Source organism: Leptodactylus fuscus, chromosome 8, assembly GCF_031893055.1.
Source record: "Leptodactylus fuscus isolate aLepFus1 chromosome 8, aLepFus1.hap2, whole genome shotgun sequence".
Classification (NCBI taxonomy): Eukaryota; Metazoa; Chordata; class Amphibia; order Anura; family Leptodactylidae; genus Leptodactylus; species Leptodactylus fuscus.
Genome location: NC_134272.1, coordinates 60171294 through 60198644, shown reverse-complemented (window position 1 = coordinate 60198644; position 27351 = coordinate 60171294). Strand labels below are relative to the sequence as shown.

General features: G+C 41.9%; 1 protein-coding gene across 2 annotated transcripts in view; it reads right to left on the bottom strand.

Moving 5' to 3' along the window:
- Nucleotides 1-26131, bottom strand: part of RHBDF1 (rhomboid 5 homolog 1) — a 103724-nt gene extending 77593 nt beyond the window's left edge. For both annotated transcript variants that reach the window (XM_075286036.1, XM_075286037.1), the window contains exon 1: nt 25931-26131. The gene's annotated coding sequence lies outside the window, so the exon portion shown is untranslated. The remainder of the gene's footprint in view (nt 1-25930) is intronic.
- Between the last annotated feature and the right edge of the window lie 1220 nt (nt 26132-27351).

Here is a 27351-nt window from a genome sequence, read left to right as displayed (position 1 = left end):
AAAGACACAGTCAACTGTGCAATTCTAGGTCAGCAAAATATCTATATAGTACAGCAGGGATTCTTAACACTATAACAAAGTGATGGCCCCCAGTTCCTACAATGCAAAAACTACACACTCTGCTTATAGTCCTTTGTATTCTGCTGTATCATATAATAATGGCCTAGTTTGTGACACAATGTTACAAAAATATGGCAATAAATGTTGTGTTTCAAGCTATGCCCTTTCCTCTTAAGCCCCCATTTTAGGCCAGCCACATTCTTTTATCAAGCTAGTCAGAAAAAATGGCCTAAATGATGCAACATTTTGTATTAAATTTTGGAGCTTCTAACACCATATTCTAGGCACAAACACTTTAATAAATCTGCCCCATTGTGAAGGCAGAGAAAACCTTATATACCATGCTAAGGGGGCGTTCACACTACCGTCGGTGTCCGACATGTAGTGTCCGCTCCTAGTGTCCGCTCAAAATCTGTCACGGACACTAGGAGCGGACACTAGATGTGTCCGTGACACCTGTCATTCACTTGAATGGGCATCGGGTGCATTCTTTTGCACTCCGTGCCCGTCCTTCCCTGTCCGCAAGAGATGATGTCCGACTTCTCAAGCGGACAGAAAAACCCTGCCTTAGGCCTGGTTCACATCTGCACATGGGTTTCCGTTTGGGGAGTCTGTTGGGGACCCCCTGAATGGAAACCTAAAAAAGTGGTTACCTTAGGAAATCTGCGGACTCCATAGACACTAATGGGGTCCGTGTGGTTTCCGCACAAAAAATGCGGAAAGAAAAGTGCTGCTTGCAGGACTTTTCTCTCCGCATTTTTCATGCAGAGAAGGGAACGAAATTCCCGAACACAGATGTGAACTGGGCCTAAGTGGATTCAGAGCTTGTGGGGGAGACTAAGTGCTGTAATGTGGTCCTTCCATTGCATACAGAAAGTAGAAGAGTATCTGTTTTTTGACTTGCTCTCATTCAGAAACATTGGCAGGATCATGGATGACATTTATAGAGAAGTACTAAGCAGTACTGATGTTATCCTGTCTGTGCCTCTGTCTCTCCTCTCACTAGATCCTGCTCACACCTCTCTCTCCATAGACTTCTTGTGTGACCTATAATTTCTTACCCCTCTGAGCTACTGTACATCTTGCTTTAGAAAAACTTGTTATAGAAGACCGTTCACCACTTACATCAAGACCAGTGTTTTACTTTATATGTGAGAGAGACGTAATATTGAATAGTTGAAAAAAAAACAAAACAACCCTTTGGTGCACAGTAAACATACTGTATGACAAGTGTTTTTTAACATAAAGCATTTATGACAAGTACAGGCACCAGCCTGAGGCTGCAATTCTGATGACATTTCCTGGTGTTATCTTAGAAATCTTGTATGGATCAAATCGCCAAACACACTCATGTCCTTGCATAAACACACACACACATAAACACACACAGACACAAGTCAGACAGGACAGGATGTTGACACTGAACCGAACTGATAAGGTCAGATTGACAGGGTACTTAGATAAGTCAGAAGGGGACAGGAAGCCATCCCAGTCTCTGAGAACTGCAGTTTCAGATCTTAGGCATGTCAATTCAGGCAGTCTCATCAGAGCACAAAAAGTAAGTAAGATAGATTAGAAAACATTTGGAAAAAAAAAAAAAAAAAGTTTTCTGGGACTTTAATACTGATGACCGATGCTTAGGATTGATCATTAATATCAGACTGGTGGGTGTTCAACTCCTGTCACCACTACTATCAGGAGAAGTAGGCACAGCGCCATACACTGTGTAGAGGACGTGAATGGTACTGCAGCTCTCTCTCTCATTCATTTGAATGGCACTGTGCTTTGACTGTGTCTGTGCCTAGGTACTGTAGCTCAGTCCCATTTAGAACAAATGGGAGAAAGCTGCAGTACCAATGACAGTCTCTGCAGAATACGCAGTGCTTACACAGATGCCTGGGTCAGAAGCAATGTACCCCTTTAAATAGCTGTTCTGACATTGATGGCCTATCATAATGTCATTAGAAACTGCTTTAACTTCTAAAAATATACATGATAATGCTGGTGGGACAAAGGATTTCTTTTTTAAATTGTTTATTTAAGAGGATTTTTCAATAAAAGAACACAAGACCAAATGGCCAGTGCCAACCCCCCAAAAAACCACACAGACATATTATCAATGCTATGGAGAAATGAGTAACAAGCCATATGAAGAGGAAAAAAAAAAAGAAACAGACAAGGACAAGACAAGACAAGGAAACAAGGGACAAAGGAGATTTCTGAGGACCTCAGAAGAACTACTGATGCTCTTCAGACTGGAAAAGGCTACAAAAATATCTCCAAAGAGTTTGGACTTCAGCATCCCATAGTCACATAGTATATGGTTGCCCGTATACTGTCCTTCTTAGCAGACTTAGCCTACTGGCTTCCTCTGCATGTGCTCCTGTCTCTTTAAGTATTAGTGTTTGCACCTACTAAACTTCCTCCTGTCAATCCTTGTGCATCTATATTAAAACGGAGTCTGTCAGCACCAACCAGTCACAGTATCTTACAGGGCTCAGAGCTGTGAATAGTGTTCTCACTTATTTGTAGAATAAATGCGCTGATTTTTATTCCTATGCAAAGGTCATTATTTACTATAAATAACAGTCTAATATTTTTTACTCTTTTGTTTGATTTGGTTTTCTTTATCTACTTTTTGGACTTGATTAAAAATCAGATATTTTAAAGGGGCTCTATCAGCAAAATTATGCTGTATGAGCCCCACATATGCGCGAATAGCCTTTAAAAAGGCTATTCAGGCACTGCTAATCTTATTTTAACCCCCCCCCCCCCCCCCGTTTTAAAATAAAACCATAAAAACATATATGCAAATTAGATTTATCGTGCACGGTGGGTGGACATGCACAGTCCGACGTCATCTTCCGGCACGCTTTCCTCTTCTTTCGGCGACGCCCTCCGGTCCTGGCTCTTCCCCAGCTTCATCGTCCTCTTCTTCCAGCGGGATTGGTTCAAATCCGATGCATGCACAGTGTCTCTCCCTCCGGAAAATTTTTCTCAATTGCAGTACGCTCATGTCCTTGAGGCAAGCGATACTGAACCAATCCCACCGGAAGAAGAGGACAATGAAGCCGTGCAAAAACCAGGACCGGAGGGCATTGCCGAAAGAAAAAGAAAGAAGAGGAAGGCGTGAAGAAGACGTCGGATCGTGCATTACCGCCCACCGTACATGATAAGTATAATTTGCATATATGTTCTTATGGTTTTATTTTAAAATTGGGGGGGGGGGGGGAGGTAAAATAAGATTAGCGGTGCCTGAATAGCCTTTTTATAGGCTATTCACGCACATGTGGCGCTCATACAGCAAAACTTTTCTCATAGAGCCCCTTTAAGTCAAATTCAGACAGAAATAGAAAATTTTAAAAAGATCACAAACTTTCAAGCATCACTGTATGAAGCAAGACAAACTAGTCTCCCCACGATACATAACTCATCTTTTTGTTAATGTCATTTTTAGGATATTGGATTCAATAACAGTATGTGATATTTCAGAGCAGAGACGCTCACGGCTCACAAACTGTTTTACGTAAGCGCCAAGTCCCTTTAAGGACAAGTGAATGTAAATAAAGGAAGATTTATGAAGCCTTCTCTGCTATTTCCAGCCTATTGTCAGACAGAGACACTGCTGTCTATTCCACAATAGCCCGTACTCTTCTTACGTCACGCGCAGCACTACTGATATTTGCACAGAAATGTTTCGGCATTTACAAGTAGTAATAAATGTAGAGTTACTATTCTTAGAAACATATCCTGTACTTGAACAATAACTATCATATCAATTATTAAACATTTTTTCTGCAATATATTAGAGGAAAAATGAACAAGTTGGAATGTTATACTTCCTTAAGTGAAACTATAAAGGGATTTTCCAAATGTGACAACCCCCACAAGGCCACAGGGTACTGAATTTTCTCAGAAACAACAAGCCGGGGAAATTGTTTGCGCGGTATTTTGTCTACTACAGGAAGGTGACTTTAATGGAATCAGACTGACCGAAGAGCTATTTAAATGTTTCACGACTATAAGTGGCTACATTGTGTCTGTGCGAGAGCCTAAGGCTACACTGAGATGACCGAGGTGCGCAACGGCTTGGAATAAAGTCCATTTTTCTCGTCTGCCTTGCACCCTAGGGGCACCTGTTTTCATTGATCTCCAAACTTTTCAGTGTATATAGGGATCTGTAAAACTGGACAAAAATAGAATCGACTTATATTTTGACGGTCCGTGGCAACAAACCGTCAAAACATTGGTCATGTGAATAGCCTCCATTCACGGACATAGAATTTAATGCTGCTGTGTGACACGTGTGCCATTAATCATGTGTGAATGTGGCTTTATATCAAGTGCCAAAAATTATACCGGCTTGCGTCGGGGAAATGCAAGATGACTTTACAATAAAGTCTACTGAAAGCTCTCTAAATAGTTTTTTGGGGGCAACACATTGCTCCTTTGTATGCTGCCTCTCTACTCCATTACAATCGTATCTTAACAGGTAAGACATGTATTACATAACACAGTGATGAGCGGGATTTCATGGATGTGTTACATTGGCTTCAGGGTTATATATTGTTTGACTTCACAACAGTGAACAGATGTCATAAACTCCTGTGTAACCATAAATACTGCATGTGGAAGGTTCTTGAATAGTTTCCTCTAGACATATAAAATTCTTAGGGTTATTTTTCCCAAAACAGATGTTGTTACGTCAACCATAACCGTCTAGAATTAAAACAGCTTGTGGACTTCAGTCAACCGAAGCAGGTGTCTATGGAAGTCTATGGGCCACTGCAGTCCTACAGATCACTAGTTATAATATTTGCAGTATTTACGAACCTCATTTCATACAGATCTGTATTCTATACATCCATCTCCTGCCATATAGTCATGTAACCACTTCTAGTGCAGAGGAATGTGCATGTCATACCTTAAATGAAAGATCTTTAAGTTGTGATATCCCTTCTACTACTTTTTTACCTTTACCTTTTTTCTGTACCTACTGTCACTGTAAAGCTTTTGTACTTGTATTTTGTATTATTATTGTATTATCTATGCTGCTAACACACTGAATTTCCCCATGGTATGACTATTAAAGGATTATCTCATCTTATCTTACTACACCTAATTATTTCATCTCAATTATTATTTTCGTTACAGGTTACGACCCTGTTACTGAAAGTGGAGATGTATTAGATTTCTTAGATGGGCGGTAAATGAGAAATTTTATAGCTATAATAGAAAACAACATGACTTAGAAGCAATGAAATACAGCACGAGTTTAGGAATTAGGTAGAACACCGTAAATACTCGAGAATAAGTCGCCTTTTCCAGCACAGTTTTTATGCTGAAAAAGCCCCCCTCGGGTTATACTCGAGTCAGGGTCCACACAACTCTCACTGCAGATAGCACAACAGACCTGAATAAAGTTGTGCTGTGTTGAATATGCCGCTTGTTGTTGTGACTGTGAGATTGTGGAGCGGACCCAGATCGCTCTGCCGGGGCTGCTGCCGCAGGACCCTGCGCTGGGGCCTAGCTCTGAACTGGGCAGCCTGATCCGACGTATTAGAGTGCTCAGCTCCAGACAGGTACTTGGTCTGCTGACTACTCGGGTACTGCTGGTGTGGGGTAGTAGTGAGGGAGACAGCTGTCAGTATCTTCCTGTCTGTGATGTGGGGTAGTAGTGGAGGTAGCTGCTGCATTCCCCCCCCCCACTCGGCTTATACTCGAGTCAATAAGTTTTCCCAGTTTTTTGTTGTAAAATTAGGGGCCTGGGACTATATTCAGGTCGGTTTATACTCGAGTATATACTGTAAATAATGAGCATAGCCAAATAATTATTTCTGGACTGAGAAGAGGCCAAGTGATATGAAATCATTGTTGTGGCTCATTGAAAATCCACAGCTACTTCCAGGGATCTCTAATGTACTTCAAAATTAAAGGAAAGCTTGGGACCTGGTGATATCTCCAGCGTCATGTTGGCAGATTCCATTCGGAGATATGACAGATCTGGCACTGCCATTACTTTCGTTTGTCTGTGAGTTCTATGTTTAGCATACATGGATACAATGGGGCAGATAAACTATATACTGTCTAACTTTAGACAGTTTAAAGTGTCTAATGCTGTTAGAAATTGTATGTACTTTTAGTCTGCCTAGTCTAACTTTACATCACTTATTAATCGGCTTTGTTTCCAACAGAATTCTGGGGGGATAATCTGGCATAAAATCTAAGCACTTTGGTTCATTGTCCAGAATTGTGGTGCATTGTCCAGGGCACACTGTTGCATAGTAAGATCCACTCCTTTTCAACAAGCCCACTATTCCTACAAATGAGGTGCAGGAAATGTTAGAAAATTATCTAACCCCTTGTTCACATCGGTGTTTGGTAATCCATTTGAGGAGTCCTCCCGGTGACCCCCCCAAACAGACTACCAAACGCATTGGCAAGCGGTGTGCAGTGAAAGCACATGGACACCATAGACTATAATAGGGTCCGTGTGCTGCCTGCACGAATCATGCAGACATGCAAGTAGATCACTAAGTACTTTTCTGTCCGCATGACTCGTGCAGACACCGCGTGGAGAGCACACAGACCCCATTATAGTCAATGGGGTCCGTGTGCTTTCACTGCACACCGCTTGGAAATGCGTTTGATATTCCGTTCAGGGGGGTCCTCATTTGGACTCCCTGAACGGATTAGTAAACGCAGCTGTGAACGAGGGGTAAAATAATAGAAAATGAGGTCACTAAAGGACACGATGTCCCATTTAAAACCATGCAAATTGCAAAAGGACACAGCTAGTGTCGGATGCTAAAATCTTCCACGGACATTAGCATCGGACACTAGCTGTCGGACACCGACGGTAGTGTGAACACCCTCCTTGGGGAGACTCGTGACAGATACTATCTCTATTACTTCTAGATATATCATCAGTTGAAAACAGTCAGGATTACAATATTTATATGTAGCTGCTCCCATTCTTCACTGTGTTTTCAATCAGTGATCTCTCCGAAAATAATATGGGTAGTACTGCAACCTTAGTGTTAAGGAAAAGAATAAAGTAATGCAGGATTTCACAGAAAGGAGACATTTGCTTACAAAAAGTATCTAACACTTATTAATGACACAAATACTGCCAGAAAATCAAAGGTTGTTCCAAAGTTTAGTTACACTTTAAAGAGGACCTTAGACCACCCTTACCAATTCAAGTTCGCAGAATCTGAGAATAGCTCCCACTCCTTAGATTCCAGCACAGTTGCAATTTTTACTCTAGCCCCAACTATTCCTGAGCAACAAGCATATGTAGTTTTGATGCCTTATGTGCTATTTAGGTATGGTGAGGATGTTCCAGATCTGGAGCAAATAATATGGAAGGAGGGGCACAAAGAGTATAAAGAAAAAAAATAAACAGGACATGTATCTAATGTCAGGTAGGCGGTGTCAGGCAGGGGGTGTGATTCAGAGCTCCAAACAGAGGCAGTCAGTGTCAGGGCTCAGAATCACTCCTCTTGTTTGCTCCTGCCTGATGCCGCCCACCTGACAGTACAGAGCCTAAATAGTATATAACTAACAGCATTGATTGTTTGGGAATGGTGGGGACTAGAGAAAAAAATTCCAACTGTGTCGGAATCAATGGAGCAGCAGCTATTAAATGATGTAAAGAGCTGGACTTGTTGGAGATCCTGAAAGGTCCACTTTGACGTGCTTGACCAAGTTACAAACCAGGAGAGCCTACATTCTTGAAGTTAACTTGATTTGCTATAATGTAAAAATACACACAGATTCAGCATAACAGTATTTGATCATCTTGATAAACCTACACTGTCAGCCCACACACATCGCTACAAATTGTTTGAAATGTAACTCAATAGCAAAATATATCCCTCCAATTAAATAGGTATAATAACATAACCAAAGAACAGAATACTTAACAAATGCAACAAATGTAACACAACTAAAGGACATAATGTCAACAATGCAAAAACACAAGACATCCTGGTGAAAGAGGATGCCTGGCAGCGATATACCGGTATAAAGACATACGTCAGCCCATACATATATAAGTATTGATATTAAACCCCCGTCACCTGATCAAACAAGTCAAATGTCTTCCAGGTATAAGCAATACTTTGCAGCTTAGTATTCTAAGTCACGTTCACACTAATATACTTGTCTGGAACTCCTATAACAATGGAGATATCAATGATCTCATAAGTGGATCCCACAAAGGCTATGTATCCAGCTAGCAGCGCCATGTTAGGTGAAGAAAAGTGTGTAAGTCTTCAAGGAGCACTTTTCACCCCACATATTTCCTGTGGAAACCGAACAGAACCCATATGGATCCCAACATAGTCTATGGGGTCCACAGGTTTCCTGAAATTAACCGCATTTTAATGCGCCTAGGTTTCTATTTGGGGGGTCCCCAAGAGGACTCCCCGAATGGAAACCCAAACGCAGATCTGAACGGGGCCTTAGATGTGGGCAATGGACACAAATAGCTTATTCAGATAAAGATAATGATGGCAGTGAATACCACATAACGTATTACCAAAAACGTGAACCTTAATCCAAGACCCTATAATATCAGAGGGGTACAATTCTTGCACACTGTTATATTGCCGAGAAAGGCTGCTTGAGAGCGGAAACATTGAATTCGGCCAATCAACGCTGGTCAATGCATTCCTATGAAAAAAAGTCAGCTCCCTCGTAATCGCAAGCTGCCAGCTCTCCCGACTAGCAAGGACAAGCCTGCTGCAGAACCAGCATTGCTTTGCCGAATGCTATAGCAGTCAGCAAATCAACGCTGGTTATGAATCGAATCTTTACTGCGAATAGCGAGTAGTATTCGATCGAGTACGAGTATTTCGAATACTGTAGTATTCGTTCGAATACCTACTCAATCAAATACTACTCGCTCATCTCTAGTAAGTACACAAAAATACAACAGATACAGACACAGATCAAGCAAAAGTACATATCGCCTTCCTCCACTTCTATTTAGGGTATTTGGGTCCCCCTGCCCTTGTGCCTATTTATGATCACAGTATACAGTATTACACCATTACACCAAAGTTAACTCCATAACACAAGAGTAATATAAATATAATAGAATAGAATATTACACCTGTCTTGATAAACAGGGTCAGGCTTCTTCCTTTTCCCCTGAACAGACTGCACCTCCAGTTCAGTAGACTATAGTCTTGTGTAGCGGAGATGTAGCAAGGGAAGCTTATGGGCCTGCAAGCCCTATATAGCTAGGCACGATGTCAGGCCACAAGTACACTTAAATTGCGACATTTTAATATTTTAGAAATGTATGTGACATTCTAGGCCCAAGTGAGTATGCTCCGCTTTGTAGCCTTTGCATACTTATGCGCCAATTTTGTGCAATTAATAACAACAACAACAAAAAAAACAGTCTAAGGGTGAATTCACACTGAGTAAACGCTAGCTTATTCTGAACGTAAAACACGTTCAGAATAAGCAGCGTCTAAAGCAGCTCCATTCATTTCTATGGGAGCGGGGATACGAGCGCTCCCCATAGAAATGAATGGGCTGCTTCTTTCACTCCGTGCAGTCCCATTGAAGTGAATGGGGAGTGCCGGCGTGTACGCTCCGGCATGAGCAGAGCTTGCCGTATACGCCGGCACTCCCCATTCACTTCAATGGGACTGCACGGAGTGAAAGAAGCAGCCCATTCATTTCTATGGGGAGCGCTCGTATCCCCGCTCCCATAGAAATGAATGGAGCTGCTTTAGACGCCGCTTATTCTGAACGTGTTTTACGTTCAGAATAAGCTAGCGTTTACTCAGTGTGAATGCACCCTAAAAACTAGTCAACATATGTATTCATTTAGGATAGATCGGAAATGAGAAGCAGCCCTCTCCAGTATTAGCACACAGTCAGCCAGCACACTATGGCTTTTGCATATAAAGTCTGTTGGTGGTATTAAGTTAAAATGTGACAGTGTTTTCCAGCCAACTAATATAATGGTTTATTCTTTAACTCACTACAAAGCATTTTTTTTTTAAACAAGCTGGCCAAACTACTCCACTTTCTATCCAAACCTCTTATTTCTGTCTTTCTCTGCAGCAGTAAGGCCATGCCAAGAAAGGATAATAAGCAGAGCCATTGCCAACAGACGTGAATTACACCGGAATTAACTGCGAGCCCAACAAAGCAAGCCCGATTCATGGCCGAGAGGAAGCTGATCTTCTGACAGCCTCTCCGTCCTGAGTGGGCAGTCACAATACACGCCTTGCTCTTTAACATGATGAGAATCCGGTTTATAACCACGGGTGACACACTCCTTAGAGTCACCTTACAGTCACAAGTGACACACTGCCTTATAGTCACCAAAAGTGACACACTGCCTTATAGTCACCTGTCCTCTTATAGTGACCTCAAAAGTCTCTGTATAGTAGAAACCTCTGAGCCCCTGTAAGACAAATCCTCATGACTATATCAGCCTTGTCTACAGCAATTCCATTGTAGTTACAGGTTTCACCTTCCAAATATTTCCCACGTTTCCATATGCTGGAAGCTATTACAGTACTTGATGCCAGTGGCGTGGACTGAAGGGATGTGGTTTCCGATAGCATGTATGAACTCCAGAGCTTACTATGAAAAGCAGAGACTTGCATGTCTTTACATTGTCTATATGCTTTATAATATATATCAGCAACACCTAGAACACGCAGACAAAGTTGCAGGCAGAGGCTAGTATATATATATATATATATATATATATATATATATATATATATATATATATATATATAAAACTAGAGTTCACAGCTTCAGTCTACAGTCTATAAAAATGTCACCGAAATTCCCCCATCTGCCTGTTTTTTTTGATAACCACATTAGGAAACTGTTGACTGTATATGTGAAAGATAGGCTGTATATCTGACAGCAAATGAAAACGGATACTGATACAGAGTATGTCCATAACATACAGTGATCTACATGGTATTAATACCCTGTGTTATTAAAGGATATTTCCAAGATTATGGTATCAAATCAGTGGCGGGCTGACTCTCAGTACCCCTGCCGATCAGCTGTTTGAGTGGGCCACTATATTGTTTACAATGGTACAGTTATATCTTACGCTTAGGTCCGATTCGCACAGCGAGTTCAGCCTGGAAAACACAGATTATGTATCTTTAGGGTAACTTCACACAGGATTTTTTGGCCTCAAAATCCTGACCAAAAAGATGGCTCCCATTGAAATCAATGGGGGTCGGCCAGTTCTTTGTACCGGGAGCGGTTTGTTCCAGTCCAAAAAATCCCGTGTGAACTTACCCTTAGATTTACTGAAGTCAGTATGTCAGTCTAGTTCAGCTGACCTATGTTTGGGTTGGAAAATACAGCTGATGAGCCAAGATTTCAAAGCTGAACTTGACCATATGATGCTAGCCTTAGTATTGGTTATTTTAGGCACTGCACTTCTGTCCCATTCACTTGACCCAAATCTCAGCACCCTGCTGATCAGTGTTGACCTCATCATAACAACTGTTGAATGTTTTAGCAGATCCATAAAGGTGCATCATGAACTTCAAGACAAGCACCCCTATGTTCAGAATAAACCTTGGATGTCCCCGTTTTCATTTGCACAGTCAGAGCAGCAGTTTGTGCTCCAGAGCTGCTCTTCCAGATGACGGGAAGTTACAATTACAGTTGAGCATTATTTAGGTTGTCTCTAGCACAAATGTCTGGCAGGTTCTACTTTTTAATAAAAATTACAAGCATGAAGTTATAAGAAAGCAAAATAAGCTTTAGTGCCTACAAGACAAACCATGTAAATTTCTTTACAGAAACTGTGACACTATTTGTACAATTGCAACATGGCAATGAAAAATACATACATGTTATCAATGCATTTCTGTACATATTCCTGACGTTAATAATATTATTCTTACATGTCCTACATACTCTTCTGGATTAACATCTCGCATTTAGCCTGGGAAATATTTTACATTGTACAGTAGGTAAGCGTAGTCAGCACCGTGTGCATAGCCCAGACAGAAATGTTAAAATAGGAAACTGACACTCGAGTCATTCTGGAGAACAGCAGGCCTCAAACAACTACGACTAGATTTATTTTTACTATATTTTCCATGGCTGACCTCTTGCAGCTCCACTACTGGAAAACTCAAATGTACTTTCCATATCTTCCACTTCTACATTGGGTTACAAGGACGGAAAGAGCAGGAAGTAGGGAGCAGAGATCAAAGTCAGAGGAAGAACTTGCCTTCCTGTCTAGATTGTTGTTTCTCAAAGATAATTCTTCCCAATCCTGACAGGCTTGAACCTGCACAGACTCCACTGGAGGAATATGTGGGCACAGGGGCTTCTGTCTCGAGATGTGGAAGGAGCATTACTATTATTCATTGTTTGTATATAAGAGAATAAGAGCCAAGCCTGATGCCTTTCATTATTCTCTTGTATACGAGGTGTGGCCATGTGTTATATATGACACTTTCTCATGAATACATTGTACTGCTAGGGACTGTCCTGTAGTCCGTATCCATCAGTTGTCTATATATGCATTCTCTCTTATTATTTTACTGTTTATTTAAAATATAGGATTTTCTTTAATCTTTTATACAAGTTATAATATAGTTGTATTAATTAATTTGACATAATATAAAGATTGATGTGAAAACCATATACAGGTGCCTGCACGGACTTCTAGACTGCATCAATCACATCACGGATGCTGGGTCTATGCCCCTATATAGGCCAGTTATCGGGAAGAAGTCTAATAATAGGGCTGTGCAAATGAGGTTTTAGACGCCCAATACCAAATGACTTTCCTCATAATATGGGTAAGCTGACACTTTTTTTTTTAGTTTTTCTTCCCCAAAAACTGCTCAGAAAATCTGAGAATTCTCCCATTGATTTCAATAGGAGTCTGCTAGCTTTAGGCTGAGTTCAGACAGGGTTTTTGGCCAGGATTTTGAGCGTCAAAATCCTGACCAAAAAAAAACGTCTTCTATTAAAATCAATGTGTGACGGTCAGTTCTTTTTTTTCCGCAAGCGCTTTGTTCCCGCTCGCGGAAAAAAGAAGCAACATGCCCTTTCTTCAAGCGGATTCCGCAGCCAGTTCAGTTGCGGACGTCTGCCTGAAGACACTCCCTCCCGACTAGGCCCATTCATTTGGGCTTAATCTGGAGCGGAGTGCCGGAACTGGATGCCATTTTTTTGGTTCAGAATCTGGGGCGACCTCCTTGTCAAATTTCACACCAAAAAATCCTGTCTGAACTCATCCTTATTCAGCACTGGTTTTTCAGCTAGATGCATAAAGGAGCATTCTGCCCTATCTTGAGGCAGGAAAAAAATACTCTAAATCCCATTGAAATCAATTGAACAACTCAAGAAATGTTTCCAAAAATGCTTTGAAAAAACATTCAAAAAAGGTCTGAATTAAAAAAAAAAAAAAAAAAAAAGACAAAGCTGCTATTTGAGGCTATTTTTTGCAGGTTTACAGCAGAAAGCAGTGTGAACCCACCCTATTACTGTCAGACAAACAATCATCTGTCCACCTGATGGCTACTTTCATGTCTATGTCATGTTTAAGGCTAAAGCCCCACATTGCGGAAATGCAGCTTTTTTTGTTGCAGATTTTGTTGCGTTTTTTTGAGCCAAAACCAGGAGTAGATCGAGCAGAAGGTAGAAGTATAAGAACTTCCTATATACTTCCCATTCCTTTTGCAGCCATTCTTGGTTTTGGATCAAAAAACTGCAACAAAATCTGCAACAACAAAAAGCTGCGTTTCCACAATGTGGGGCCTTAGCCTAAGTCTCCATGTACAGTATCAGACAGGCTGACCAGAGTTAAAAATAACTTTTCATTGTCTATGGCTGGGCTCAACCGCTGCCTTTATTGTATATACTAACATTTACATGCTTTGAAGGAGCTGCTAATGAAAGGGCTCCATGTCTAACTACAGCCTAGTAATACCCTATTCCTGCTGATCCCTGCACCCTTTGAGAAGATAAAGGGATTATCTGACGTGCAAATATAAAACTTAGTAACTTATTTGTCGTCCAACAAAATGCTAAGTAATAATTATAGTAGTGATCTAGTATAATAGTGATATAGTAGTGAAGCATTCAATAGAAAAGATTACTATACACCTACTGTCTCTACAAGCAATAGCATGGAGAGGATTAAAACCAAGTCATTGTTTCCCTATGAGAACTATACGCCCTGACAATATACTGTATGTACTCGAGTATAAGCCGACCCGAATATAAGCCGAGGCCCCTAATTTTACCACAAAAAACTGGGAAAATGTATTGACTCGAGTATAAGCCGAGGGAGGGGGGATATGCAGCAGCTACTGGAAATTTTCAAAAATTAAAATGGTCGGAGTTTTTGGGTGCAGAAGTTGCTGGGTGCTGGGGAAGGGGAGGGGTTGTTTTGGTTGTCTGTCTGCCCCTTCCCTGAGCTTGAGGACTGGGTTTTTTTTCCCCCACTTGGAATTCAACCTGGCTGAATACAGGGTATCTGCAGCACTCCTATTAACCCCTTCCCGACGGAACAGGAGCACTGCAGATCCCCTATATTCAGTAGACCGGGCACTTTCAGACACAGGGATACCTAATGTGTATGTGTTTCACAGTAATTTTCTACTTTTATATGTATTCTAGGGAAAGGAGTGGTTTAGAAGCTTTTCTTCTCCGCTATTTTCAGGGAGATTCTATACATTACTATTGAAGCTAGTCATACACCTCCCCCCCCCCCCCAAAAAAAAAAAAATATATATATATATATATATATATATATATATATATATATATATATATATATATTTATTTTATTTTATTGCTTGATTTGAGTATAAGCCGAGGGGGCTTTTTTCAGCTCAAAAACTGCTGAAAAACTCGGCATATACTCGAGTATATACAGTACTGCAAGTCATTTGTAAGTAGTGAGTGTAGCTCTTCCACTTAGCTTGTAAAATAGAGATATGGAGGTTTTATTCCCTCTGTAGAGATGGTTCTGTAAAGAGAACTAATTATTAGCAACCTATAGCTATATACAGTGGAAATTACATTGACAAGCGGCCTTTTACTGGGGTGGCCATTTCCATCTAATCTCCTGATTTACAATAATTGAAGTTTACTTATAGATCCTTCTACAATGTATTAACCTCTCAAAAATCTCATTTACAATAATAGAAGTTTCCCTATAGATCCTTCTACAGATTGTTGTGAAGAAACCAAAAATAAAAGAAAGAAAAAAAAAACAAACAAAAAGAACAAGTGTTTGTCAGTCTGTACGGATGTCTGCAAATTCCTGAAACAAACAGCCATTCAGAAATCTGGCGGAGATTCCCCTGATTCTGTCTGTTTGCCTGGAGCATAAGGAGTAGCGCTTAGTTAGGGGGTGGAGCTTATCCATGTCTTACCATCTCTGCATTCATACTGGAGTAAAGCAGGGCATATACTATAGATTAGCTTCCTAGCAAACTCTCCACACACATGCATGCTTAGTTCAGCTGAGCGTCTATGCATTCAGGTGGGAAAATGGAAGCCGCTGTCACATACCACTGGAGGTGACTTATCTCCCTTCAGAACACAGAATCAGGCATGCTGAAATCAACATGCCTGGTCTTTGCTTCCCTTGACATATGACAAATTAATGTTGATTGGGCATTTCAAGCAGCCCTTAGTAAGACCCACAGTTCCAGTAATTCCAAGTTATCTCCTATCCACAGCTTGTTTATTCCCCTCTGTATGTCTGCAAAGGGGAAATAATCAAAGGGTTATTCCAATATTTACAAGTTATCCCCCATCTACAGAGTCCCATGTGCCCTATAAAAATGCTACCTTCAATTCTATGGGAATGCTGGTGATATCCAAGATCTGCTCTCAGCAGTCCAATCCCTATTCTTGAGATCAGCGAGGAGCCCAGCAGTCAGACCCTCACCGATCAGACTGTGATCCCCTATCCTATGCAATACAACTTAAGTGTATTGCTCCACTGCAGACACATAGAGGAGGAAGGTTTCTAAGACAGCAAACTGCCTTCAAGAAATAAGCAAAACAGTATCGGGGTCTGTCCATTCACAATGTTGCCTTATTGGGGGTAGGAGAAGAAAATGAATATTCCCATTACTATGTACAAAGACTGTAGAGGAGGAAATCACTGAGCGCTCTTTCACTCAAACATATTCACATGAAACGTTATGGTCTGTTCATCGCATCTCCTGTGAACTGAACTTACATCATACTGTTTTATGATGCTGTGAACGTCAGAATTACTGCAGCTTTGGTAGTTGGAATTTAGGCCCGATTCACATCTGCGTTCAGGCCATTCTGTTTCCCTCTTCACATGAGATATGTAGAGAGAAAAGTCCTGCAAGCAGCAATAATTCTAGTCTTACTTTTTTATGCTCAGCCTACATTTGGACAACTTTTTCAGTACTGTTCCAATAGCTCAATAACCCGGTTACTGTATATAAAAGTCGACCTGAACAAGTCCATATCTACGAACATTCCAGGTCACAATAAATAAATATAGAAAGGGTTGGATCATAGACATCATCTTCCCACTCAGCAGGCTAATCCATTCAGGAAATATTTGTCAGGGCCACACCTGAAATGGATCAGATCAAGTCCAGATTCCAGAAATGAAGAAGTTTAGAAAGGAGACAGAATATCCTTTGGATCACTGTCTGTACATGTACACAGAAGAGAAATATATATCTTATCCTCTCAATGTATTATTTAAGTGTTATATCACTTTAGAAAGGTATTATCTTTTGTGCATACACTATAATATATATCTATACACACGTGTATATATACGATAAGATAATCCTTTAATAGTTCAACCATGGGGAAATTTATATATATATATATATATATATATATATATATATATATATATATATATATATATATATCTTCCAACTACACACACAACTACACACATTCCAACTACACACACACATACACATATGGCATACAAATATATGTATATAAATGAAAATAAATAAAATACATATATGAAACCTGCCAATAACACAAGTTGAATAATGACTCTCCATGTTACTGCTCGCTTATACATTGACCCTCCCTCCTTCATATGTGTATCTTGGCACATTATACGTATTCATTATAGGCTCCGCCCCGTCCAGCCCTCCTATAAGACACATGTTAGAAGTCGTCTCCAGTTACTGACAGCTAACTGCTCTGTTATGTGACCTCACATACACTGCCGAGCTACAGTCAATGTGATCAGATAATGAACAAGTCTTCAAGGCAGCCAAACTACATAGACTTATATAGTGAAAAGTCATGCAGCAACCCTCTAAGGCTCTGTTCACGTATTATGCAGGTGTATATTCTGAGTATTGCTGGTCATATACGTCATATACATAGATGGCTAGTAGTTCAACACTTTTAAGCTAAGGCCTCATGTAGCGAGCTACAGCGAAGAAGCGCTGCGGGAAATACAGCAGCAGAAATACATTACAGTTTTTCCTGCAGAGTTATTCTCAGAAAGTTTGCAAAGTTTTCCACTGCAGACTTTCTGCTTCAATTATTCCTATAGGAATCCCACCAACTTTGAAGGGACTGTAAAAAGTTATTTTTGCTGCAGTATTTATGTCATGTAGGGCCCCGGCCTTAGGCTGAGGCCCCATGTTGCAACTTTTGCTGCTTTTTAAGCAAAAGCCAAGAGTGGCTACAACAGTAATGGGAAATATATAGGAAACTTCATATACTTCTACCTTCTGCTCAATCCATTTCTGGCTTTGGTTATAAAATTGAAGTAAAATTTGCAACAAAAAACGCTGCATTTCTGCAACATGGGGCTTCATCCTTAGACTAGGGTCCCACGTGGCATGAACATAAGAAATGCCACAACAAAAAACACAGCGTTTTATAGTCATTGCAGCGAATCTCATTCTCACACTGCAGAAAAATACAGATTTACAAAACTGTTGCATTTTTTCTTCCCCTATTAAACATATAAGGAAAATGCTTGTGATTCCGCAGCTAAAGCGAACATGAAGTATTTAAAAAAAAATACGTATTTTCGGAAGCCTTTTTTTTCCCAACAATGTGTGGATGAGACTAGTGAAATCTCATTCACTTTGCTCATACTGTAAGGGCTCGTTCACACAGGGCAAGAGGGAGTGGATTCTGAATCCGAATCAACTCAGAATCCGCCCCCTCACAATGGAGGTCTATGTAGACCGCTAGCTTATTTTTTTTCCGTGAGCGGTATGTTCCGGCTCATGGAAAAAAGAAGCGAGCTGCCCTTTCTTCAGACTCTGCAGCTGTTTCAGCCCCTGTATTCGCCTCGCGACAGCACCCTCCGGACTAGGCCCATTCATTTCAGCATACTCTGGAGGGGGAAGCCGCAACAGTCGTGGCAGGCGCATATTGGTCCAATTCTTATGCGGTATCCCACATCAGAATCAGGACCAAAATGTGCAAGGCTTATCCCCATGTGAACTAGCCCTAAAATGTTTCTTTTTCTGCTACATTTCCACAACAGCCCCTGGGGTTGAGGTGTTGTATAAAATTAGTATCTTTGTTTTAACTATTGCAGTGTTTTTGTTGTTTGTTTTTTTTTGACCGGTCAGGAGCAGGAGTGGATTTAAATGGTCACTGACTTTTCAGGCAACTTATGTGGCGTTCACGCCTTTCTGGCGCAAAACCGTATTTTTTTTGCACAGACACAAAATCCTGCATGTCAAACTTTGTGTTCGTGAAAAAAAAAAAAAAACAGTTTCACTGGGGAGAGGCTGCATACGGACACCGGCGGGGATCAAGGCGCAAGTGTGTACGCCGCATCAGTCTCATTTCACATAGCATGTGCTTCTGGGCTAAAACATAATACACTTTAATTAAAAACGTGGCTGCTTTATGCCTGAAATACCTCTCTAAAGTTATTGACACTTGGTGTCTCCCTTCTAGCTAATCTATAGTTGACATCTGTGTTACTAGAGAAGTAAGTCCATAGATACAAAATAGAGGCAAGACAAAAAGACAGTGGGAGGGGTGTTTTTCCCTCTTCATACAATGAATGCTAAGGGGAGGGGGGTGATTCTCCTCACAACATGCCTGCAAATTGCTCCGTGCAAATGACTGAAGATTCAGAAAATGTCACAGGTTACGATCTATAAGCCTAAATCTGCGCCTAAGAATAATATACCAGCACAGAGGACATTTTCCTCCACCAGTTTCAGTTTCATAGTCAATGATGTAACCACTATGTTAGCGGTTTGTCTATCTGTTGTTCTGGTAGTCTGACAGATCAGAACAATGAAGAGGCAGTGTTCTGATAACCTAGCATTACAATATAAGAGACGTCTTCTCTTTAATTGTATCTACTTCCGGCTGCTTCTGTGGTTACAGATGGAAATTATTCACAGACAGCAGCAGCTTTTCTGTTTCTGCTTATATATATATATATATATATATATATATATATATATATATATACACACACACACACACACTTTTTTTTTTTTTAATTTTCTTTTGCTTTGTCATGTATTTATCCTGTATTTATATTCCAATGTTCCCAGATCTCTTACATTATGAACACTTGGACTAATCTCAGCTATTTGTTTGATATTGTACAGTTACTCCTGGCAGAATGCGGAGAGGGACAGACTGCTCCTTACTGTACACATTCCCTGCCTGAGACAGAAATGTAAAATCAGCCACAATGTGATTATTAGCAGCAGAAAAACTGATAGAACACAATGTATGAATACTTATACAGTCATAGGACAGACTGCTCAGAGAGACCATGCACATATTTCAAATTTTCATAAAAATTCAGTACTCTTTATACAGAAGGGAGTAATATAAGTGCTTCCTTTATACTTCCTAATCCTTTTAGTCACTCTTGATTTGGACTCCAAGGAAAAAAAAATCTAAATCTACGCCAAAAGTCTACAAAAAATATGTGTCTCCACCCCAGCCTTAACTGCCTTAAAATTGAAGTGAGGCCTCGTTCACATCTGCGTTGGCATTCTGTCCGGCGGAGTCCGCATGAGGACCCCCCCAAATGGAATACCGAACGCAACTGCAAGCGGTGTGCCAGTGAATGCAAAAGGACCCCACAGACTATAATGGTGTCCGTGTGCTTGTTGCCAGATCGGTGCATGGATTATGCGGATAGGAAAGTAGTTCCTGTTCCAGTTTCCTGCCCGCGCGTGGCAAGCACATGGACCCCATTATAGTCTATGGGGTCCGTGTGCTTTCACTGCACACCGCTAGCAGTTGCGTTCAGTATTCCGTTCGGGGGGGGAGAAGGGGTCCCCATTCGGACTCCCTGAATGGAATACCGAACGCAGATGTGAACGAAGGATAAGGAATAAGTGTTGTTAGTGGGGAAAACCCATTTAAGGAAAAACCCTTCAAACATGAAATATACAGTATTTTCTAATCTTTTTAAGAAATACCCAGTGTTATCTTTACTTGCTTAAAAGGGGGTTTCCAAAAAATATAAAAATACCCTGCCTCTAATATTAAAATAATAAACTACTCAATATATGTCCTCACCGCTTACATGTCTGTATGCTGACCAGTATGGTGACGCTCGCTTGAGCAGACCAGGTAGTCACTATAGTGATGTCACTATGGAAAGCATATTATGGTGCCAGCATATAAACTGATGTGGTGGGAGATTAATGGCATTAAATGCGTCAGAAAGAATAAGTTCTGTATCTAGAGAAGTATTTTAACATTTTCGAGTGTTTTTATTTTTAATCCGGAAAACCCCTTGAAGCAGGAAAAGAACTGTCATGTTGTGCTCTATGGTCGGGAACAGAATCTGCTTTGTGATAGCTGAGTTGTAACTAGAAGCACAGACTGGCTCCAGCTATCTATCTCGTGAGAAATTCTTGAGGAACCAGACACACACCCAGTGTACTGTGAAACTACTGAATTTACATTTTTCCTAAACTCTTACGCGCTGCTATGTAGATGACTGGAACCCGATTAAGATCCAGAAAGATCAAACCAAGACTTCTAACTACGGAAGGTTAATCGTGTAATATACAGTATATATACAGTAGTCACAGCTTCAGCCTAAAGTTTCCGAGCTCTTCACAACTTCTTGATGGGAGGGCTCCAGGTGACTTTGCATGTTGTGACAGAGCAGTTTCTATGGCACATGTAGAAACTGAAGAAGGGAGTGTACTGAGCACATTACACCCTGCCAATCTGATGGGACTGCTCTCCTCCACACTTCACAGGTACGCTGACAGCAGGCCACCATGAAAGAGCCTACTGTCAATAAAACACTGCCCGGACATGTCACACAAGGGGACATTGCAGATAAAGAGACCAAATGGAGAAAAGAAATCATTCAGTATATTGTAGAAATAACCAGTAAGGCCTGGTTCACATTTGCATTCGGTATTCCGTTCGATAAAGCACACGAACCTCAAAGACTATAATGGGGTCCGTGTGTTTTCCGTGCGGTGTCCACACGAGTCATGCGGAGAGAAAAGTACTTCAAGAACTACTTTCCTCTCTGCATGATTTGTGCGGACACCGCGTGGAAAACACACAGACCCCATTATAGTCTATGGGGTCCGTGTGCTTTCATTGCTCAACGCTTCTTAATGCATTCGGTATTCCGTTCAGGGGGGTCCCCAAACAAAATCCGGAACGCAGATGTGAATCGGGCCTTAGTCATTCAGTGTCCCTTATAAATACTTTGTTAGGCCTGGATTTAGCTAGACATCACCCAAATATATTTAGGTCACGGCCTAGCAACAAGTACAGCAGCCAGCAGGTGACTACTATGGATAACCACGCTCCGCTGGAGTCACAAGAGCTGACACTCATCTTGGAGACTGCAGCCCCTACTACGACAATTCTCAAGGAAACATGGCCTTTATTCCCCCATATTGGACGGATGAAATTGTTTTCTTGGGCGCTGGGGAGCGGCATAGATCTTGTCGAACAGCTGACTTCTAGGAAAGTAAATGTCTTATTTAGAATATTGTTTTCATTTACAAGAACCTGTTCTCGAAGACAGACACTATGGAGCAGATTTAGTAAAATGGTCTCAAAGCAGAACTGTCTTAGATGGCCAAAGCAGCCAATCACAGTGCAGCTTTCATTCTGAATTCTGCTCCTTAAAAATGAAAGCTGTGCTGTGATTGGTTACCATGGGCATCTAAGTTCTGTTTTGAGACCATATTAGTAAATCTGTCCCAATGTAAGAGAAGAGGAAGCCATTATAATCGTGGCAACCAATTACTGGAAAGAAAGCTGAACCCCGATTAGGTATTAGGTTAAGGTCCCACGTAACAAGCCACAGCACAAAAGCACTGTGGAAAAAAATGTGATAGAAACGCGTTGTGTTTTTCCGCACTGCAGTGTTTAAAGGGGTTTAAAAGCGAGGCCCCGGCTTTAAAGGGGTTTCGCCACAAATATAGTTAAACACCTATTTACAGGATAGATGGCAAAAGTCTAAACACTGAACGCGCCACCACTGGGAACCCACTGATCTCTAGACAAGCATGGCTTCCGACATAAAAACCTCCATCTGGATTATTGCCTGGTGTCACATATGGGTTAGCACCAAGGCTCCTGACTCTACACTTCATCCAAACAACTACAAAGAAGTATTAGCAGTATTTTTCGGCTGCCATTGATCTGATATTGATATGATGATCCTGGAATACATTTTAAGGCTCGGCCGCACGTTGCAAAAATGCAGCATTTTACATTACCTGCAAAATTCTGGCGATTCCCATCCACACATTGCAAAAAAAGATCTGCAGCAGGAACGCACTGTTTTCAAAAACGCTTGCATGTCACTTATACCTGCAGGGAGGCTGGCGTTTTCCATATACACTCACCGGCCACTTTATTAGGTACACCATGCTAGTAACGGGTTGGACCCCCTTTTGCCTTCAGAACTGCCTCAATTCTTTGTGGCATAGATTCAACAAGGTGCTGGAAGCATTCCTCAGAGATTTTGGTCCATATTGACATGATGGCATCACACAGTTGCCGCAGATTTGTCGGCTGCACATCCATGATGCGAATCTCCCGTTCCACCACATCCCAAAGATGCTCTATTGGATTGAGATCTGGTGACTGTGGAGGCCATTGGAGTACAGTGAACTCATTGTCATGTTCAAGAAACCAGTCTGAGATGATTCCAGCTTTATGACATGGCGCATTATCCTGCTGAAAGTAGCCATCAGATGTTGGGTACATTGTGGTCATAAAGGGATGGACATGGTCAGCAACAATACTCAGGTAGGCTTTGCAACGATGATCAATTGGTACCAAGGGGCCCAAAGAGTGCCGAGAAAATATTCCCCACACCATGACACCACCACCACCAGCCTGAACCATTGATACAAGGCAGGATGGATCCATGCTTTCATGTTGTTGACGCCAAATTCTGACCCTACCATCCGAATGTCGCAGCAGAAATCGAGACTCATCAGACCAGGCAACGTTTTTCCAATCTTCAATTGTCCAATTTCGATGAGCTTGTGCAAATTGTAGCCTCAGTTTCCTGTTCTTAGCTGAAAGGAGTGGCACCCGGTGTGGTCTTCTGCTGCTGTAGCCCATCTGCCTCAAAGTTCGACGTACTGTGCGTTCAGAGATGCTCTTCTGGCTACCTTGGTTGTAACGGGTGGCTATTTGAGTCACTGTTGCCTTTCTATCAGCTCGAACCAGTCTGGCCATTCTCCTCTGACCTCTGGCATCAACAACGCATTTCCGCCCACAGAACTGCCGCTCACTGGATGTTTTTTCTTTTTCGGACCATTCTCTGTAAACCCTAGAGATGGTTGTGCGTGAAAATCCCAGTAGATCAGCAGTTTCTGAAATACTCAGACCAGCCCTTCTGGCACCAACAACCATGCCACGTTCAAAGGCACTCAAATCACCTTTCTTCCCCATACTGATGCTCGGTTTGAACTGCAGGAGATTGTCTTGACCATGTCTACTTGCCTAAATGCACTGAGTTGCCGCCATGTGATTGGCTGATTAGAAATTAAGTGTTAACGAGCAGTTGGACAGGTGTACCTAATAAAGTGGCCGGTGAGTGTAGGTATAATAGAAGCAGAAAGTCCGGAGCACAAAATTTCTGTGAAAAATGCTGCAGAAAAAAAACGTGAAGCGTTTCCAACACAGTCTGGCTGGCTACATGGGGCCTTAGCCTTAATCATGAGGCCGCACATTGCGGAAAAGCTTTTTTTGTTGCAGATTTTGCAGCGTTTTTTCGAACCAAAGCGAATGGCTTCAAAAGGAATATGAAATATATTGAACGTCCCTATAGTTCTGCCTTCAGCTCAATCCACTCCTGGTTTTGGCTAAAAAAAAAAAAACTGCAGCAAAATCTGCAACATGAAAATGCAGCTTTGCTGCAACGTGGGGCCTCAGCCTGTTTTGTGGATGAGATTAAATAAAGTCTCATTCATTTTGCTGGTACTGTAAAATGCGGCACATTATTCCGCTGTGTTTCCCCAATATGGGGCCTTTGCCTGAGGCTCACAAGAGCTGACAGGCCACAGGTGGGAGACTTCTGCCATAACATTTTTGGGAAAAGTAAATTTTTTTTTAGCGGTTCCCTCTTTGCCCAAGGGAAAACTCCACCATATTATACTGTCAATTCAGGTTATTTTAGACATTACCACTATAAAAACTGGGGGGTTGATCTTTCCGTATACCTTTACATGTATTACACACCATAAAAGAGCAAAGACCAAAAAATTCTTCAAAAAATAGCAAAGAAGTGAAAGTGAAATAATACAGTCTATCCATAGACAACTTACACATGTGTATGGTAATAGTATATAGGCCACATATGGCGATATAAACTGTCAATATTCTAAAATACATCAATATAGAGCCCGGATCCTGCTACAGACCCTCTTGGCCCACCAGTCTCTAGCCCCAGTGCTAGGCCCCTAATACTAGCGGGGCCTGTACTCCTAGTAGTGGTGATGAAGATGGGTACACAGGAGGTTACATAACCTGAGTTAGGCAATTACTGTGGTGACATGAAGGGACAGTTGTTTCTGCGTCGGAATCTCCCGCAGATGTGAACATAGCCAGAGTCTGTCGTGTGCTGACTCAGGCCATGTTCACATTTGTGGGGAAACTCAGTCGCAGTGTCTGCCTGGAAATCGCAGAGAACTTTTTCCTCTGCCGGTTTCAGTATTGTAACGATGGACCCCATCATAGTCAATGGAGTCCGGCAGACTCTGGGGGGTTTTTTGCGATCCGTCTGTTGTTCTGGTTCTCAAAAAAAAACAGAACGGATAGGGACGCTAGTCTGAACCTAGCGCAAGCACAAAGACAAGTAATAACTGCCCGGATGTCTCATTCACAAGACTGACTGTATGAATTGTGCTATATACATATATACTGTATGTACGTATGTATTCACAATCATATACAAGAGTAGAGAGATTTGTTACATGTCATCCTACTCGGGACTGACTCTTTTGTAATGAATGACCGGCACTGGGTAACTATTACCCCGGTGTATTTATTTACCCCTCACATGACACACAGCAGATATTGTATACTATGTAGACTTGTGCTGTGTATGTATATAGTATATCTGTGGAGGTATATTAGTATTTACATATAGAGTGGTGTTTATGAATCTGTGTGTAAATATTATACAAGTGCTTTTATCTTGTGTGTATGCTTATATGTATGTGGTGTGGCTGTATGTTTGTGCATACACATGGTGTGTAGCTGTATGGACATGGTGTATATGTGGTGTGTGCACATGGATACAAGCACATGTGAGTATGCCCTCCTGGGCTGAGGGTGAACTTCCACTCGGTCCCTGCACGGTCTCTCCATGTTATTTCACAGCCGTCTCCTCGGACTTGTCACTCACCAGTCACAGGCTCTGCTCATCCTCCGGCAGGACAGTAAGACACAGAGCGGGCTCCGGGCTCTAGATCCCTCGGGCTCCCCAGTGTAAATCCCAGGAGTGTCCAGAAGTGGATAAAGTGTGGAGGACGAGTAATAATCCCCGGTCCCGGCTCCGGTAACTTTCTGCAGTGCACACAAGTCTGGAGAACAGGGACACCCTCCACATCCACCTATCAGCGCCGGCAGCCGGGACTAGTACACAGGGCGGGGCCTCATAAATGTCACATTGTTACAGCAGCCTAACCAGTTCAGCGTGTCTGCTGTGCTCTAGCGGCCAGCCAGCAGGGGGCGACAAGGAGTCCCAAACTTTGCTGAGCAACTTTCCAGAGGAAAACTAAAGGAGTAAAACTGCTGCTGTACTATAGGTGTGACAGAGGCTATAGGGGGCACAACTGTACTGTACTATGTGTGTGACAGAGGCTATAGGGGGCAGAACTGCTACTGTACTATAGGTGTGACAGAGGCTATAGGGGGTACTATAGGTGTGACAGAGGCTATAGGGGGCACAACTGCTACTGTGCTATAGGTGTGACAGAGGCTATAGGGGCACAACTGCTACTGTACTATATGTGTGACAGAGGCTATAGGGGCACAACTGTAGTGTACTATAGGTGTGACAGAGGCTATAGGGGGCACAACTGTACTGTACTATGTGTGTGACAGAGGCTATAGGGGGCAGAACTGCTTCTGTACTATAGGTGTGACAGAGACTATAGGGGGCACAACTGTACTGTACTATATGTGTGACAGAGGCTATAGGGGGTACTATAGGTGTGACAGAGGCTATAGGGGGCACAACTGCTACTGTACTATAGGTGTGACAGAGGCTATAGGGGACACAACTGCTACTGTACTATAGGTGTGACAGAGGCTATAGGGGACACAACTGCTGCTGTACTATAGGTGTGACAGAGGCTATAGGGGGCACAACTACTACTGTACTATAGGTGTGACAGAGACTATAGGGGACACAACTGCTACTGTACTATTGGTGTGACAGAGGCTATAGGGGGCACAACTGCTACTGCACTATAGGTGTGACAGGCTATAGGGGGCACAACTGCTACTGTACTATAGGTGTGACAGAGGCTATAGGGGCACAACTGTACTGTACTATAGGTGTGACAGAGGCTATAGGGGCACAACTGCTACTGTACTATAGGTGTGACAGAGGCTATAGGGGGCACAACTGCTTCTGTACTATAGGGGTGACAGAGGCTATAGGGGGCACAACTGCTACTGTACTATAGTTGTGACAGAGGCTATAGGGGCACAACTGCTAATGTACTATACAGTAGGTGTGACAGAGGCTATAGGGGGCACAACTGCTTCTGTACTATAGGTGTGACAGAGGCTATAGGGGCACAACTGCTACTGTACTAT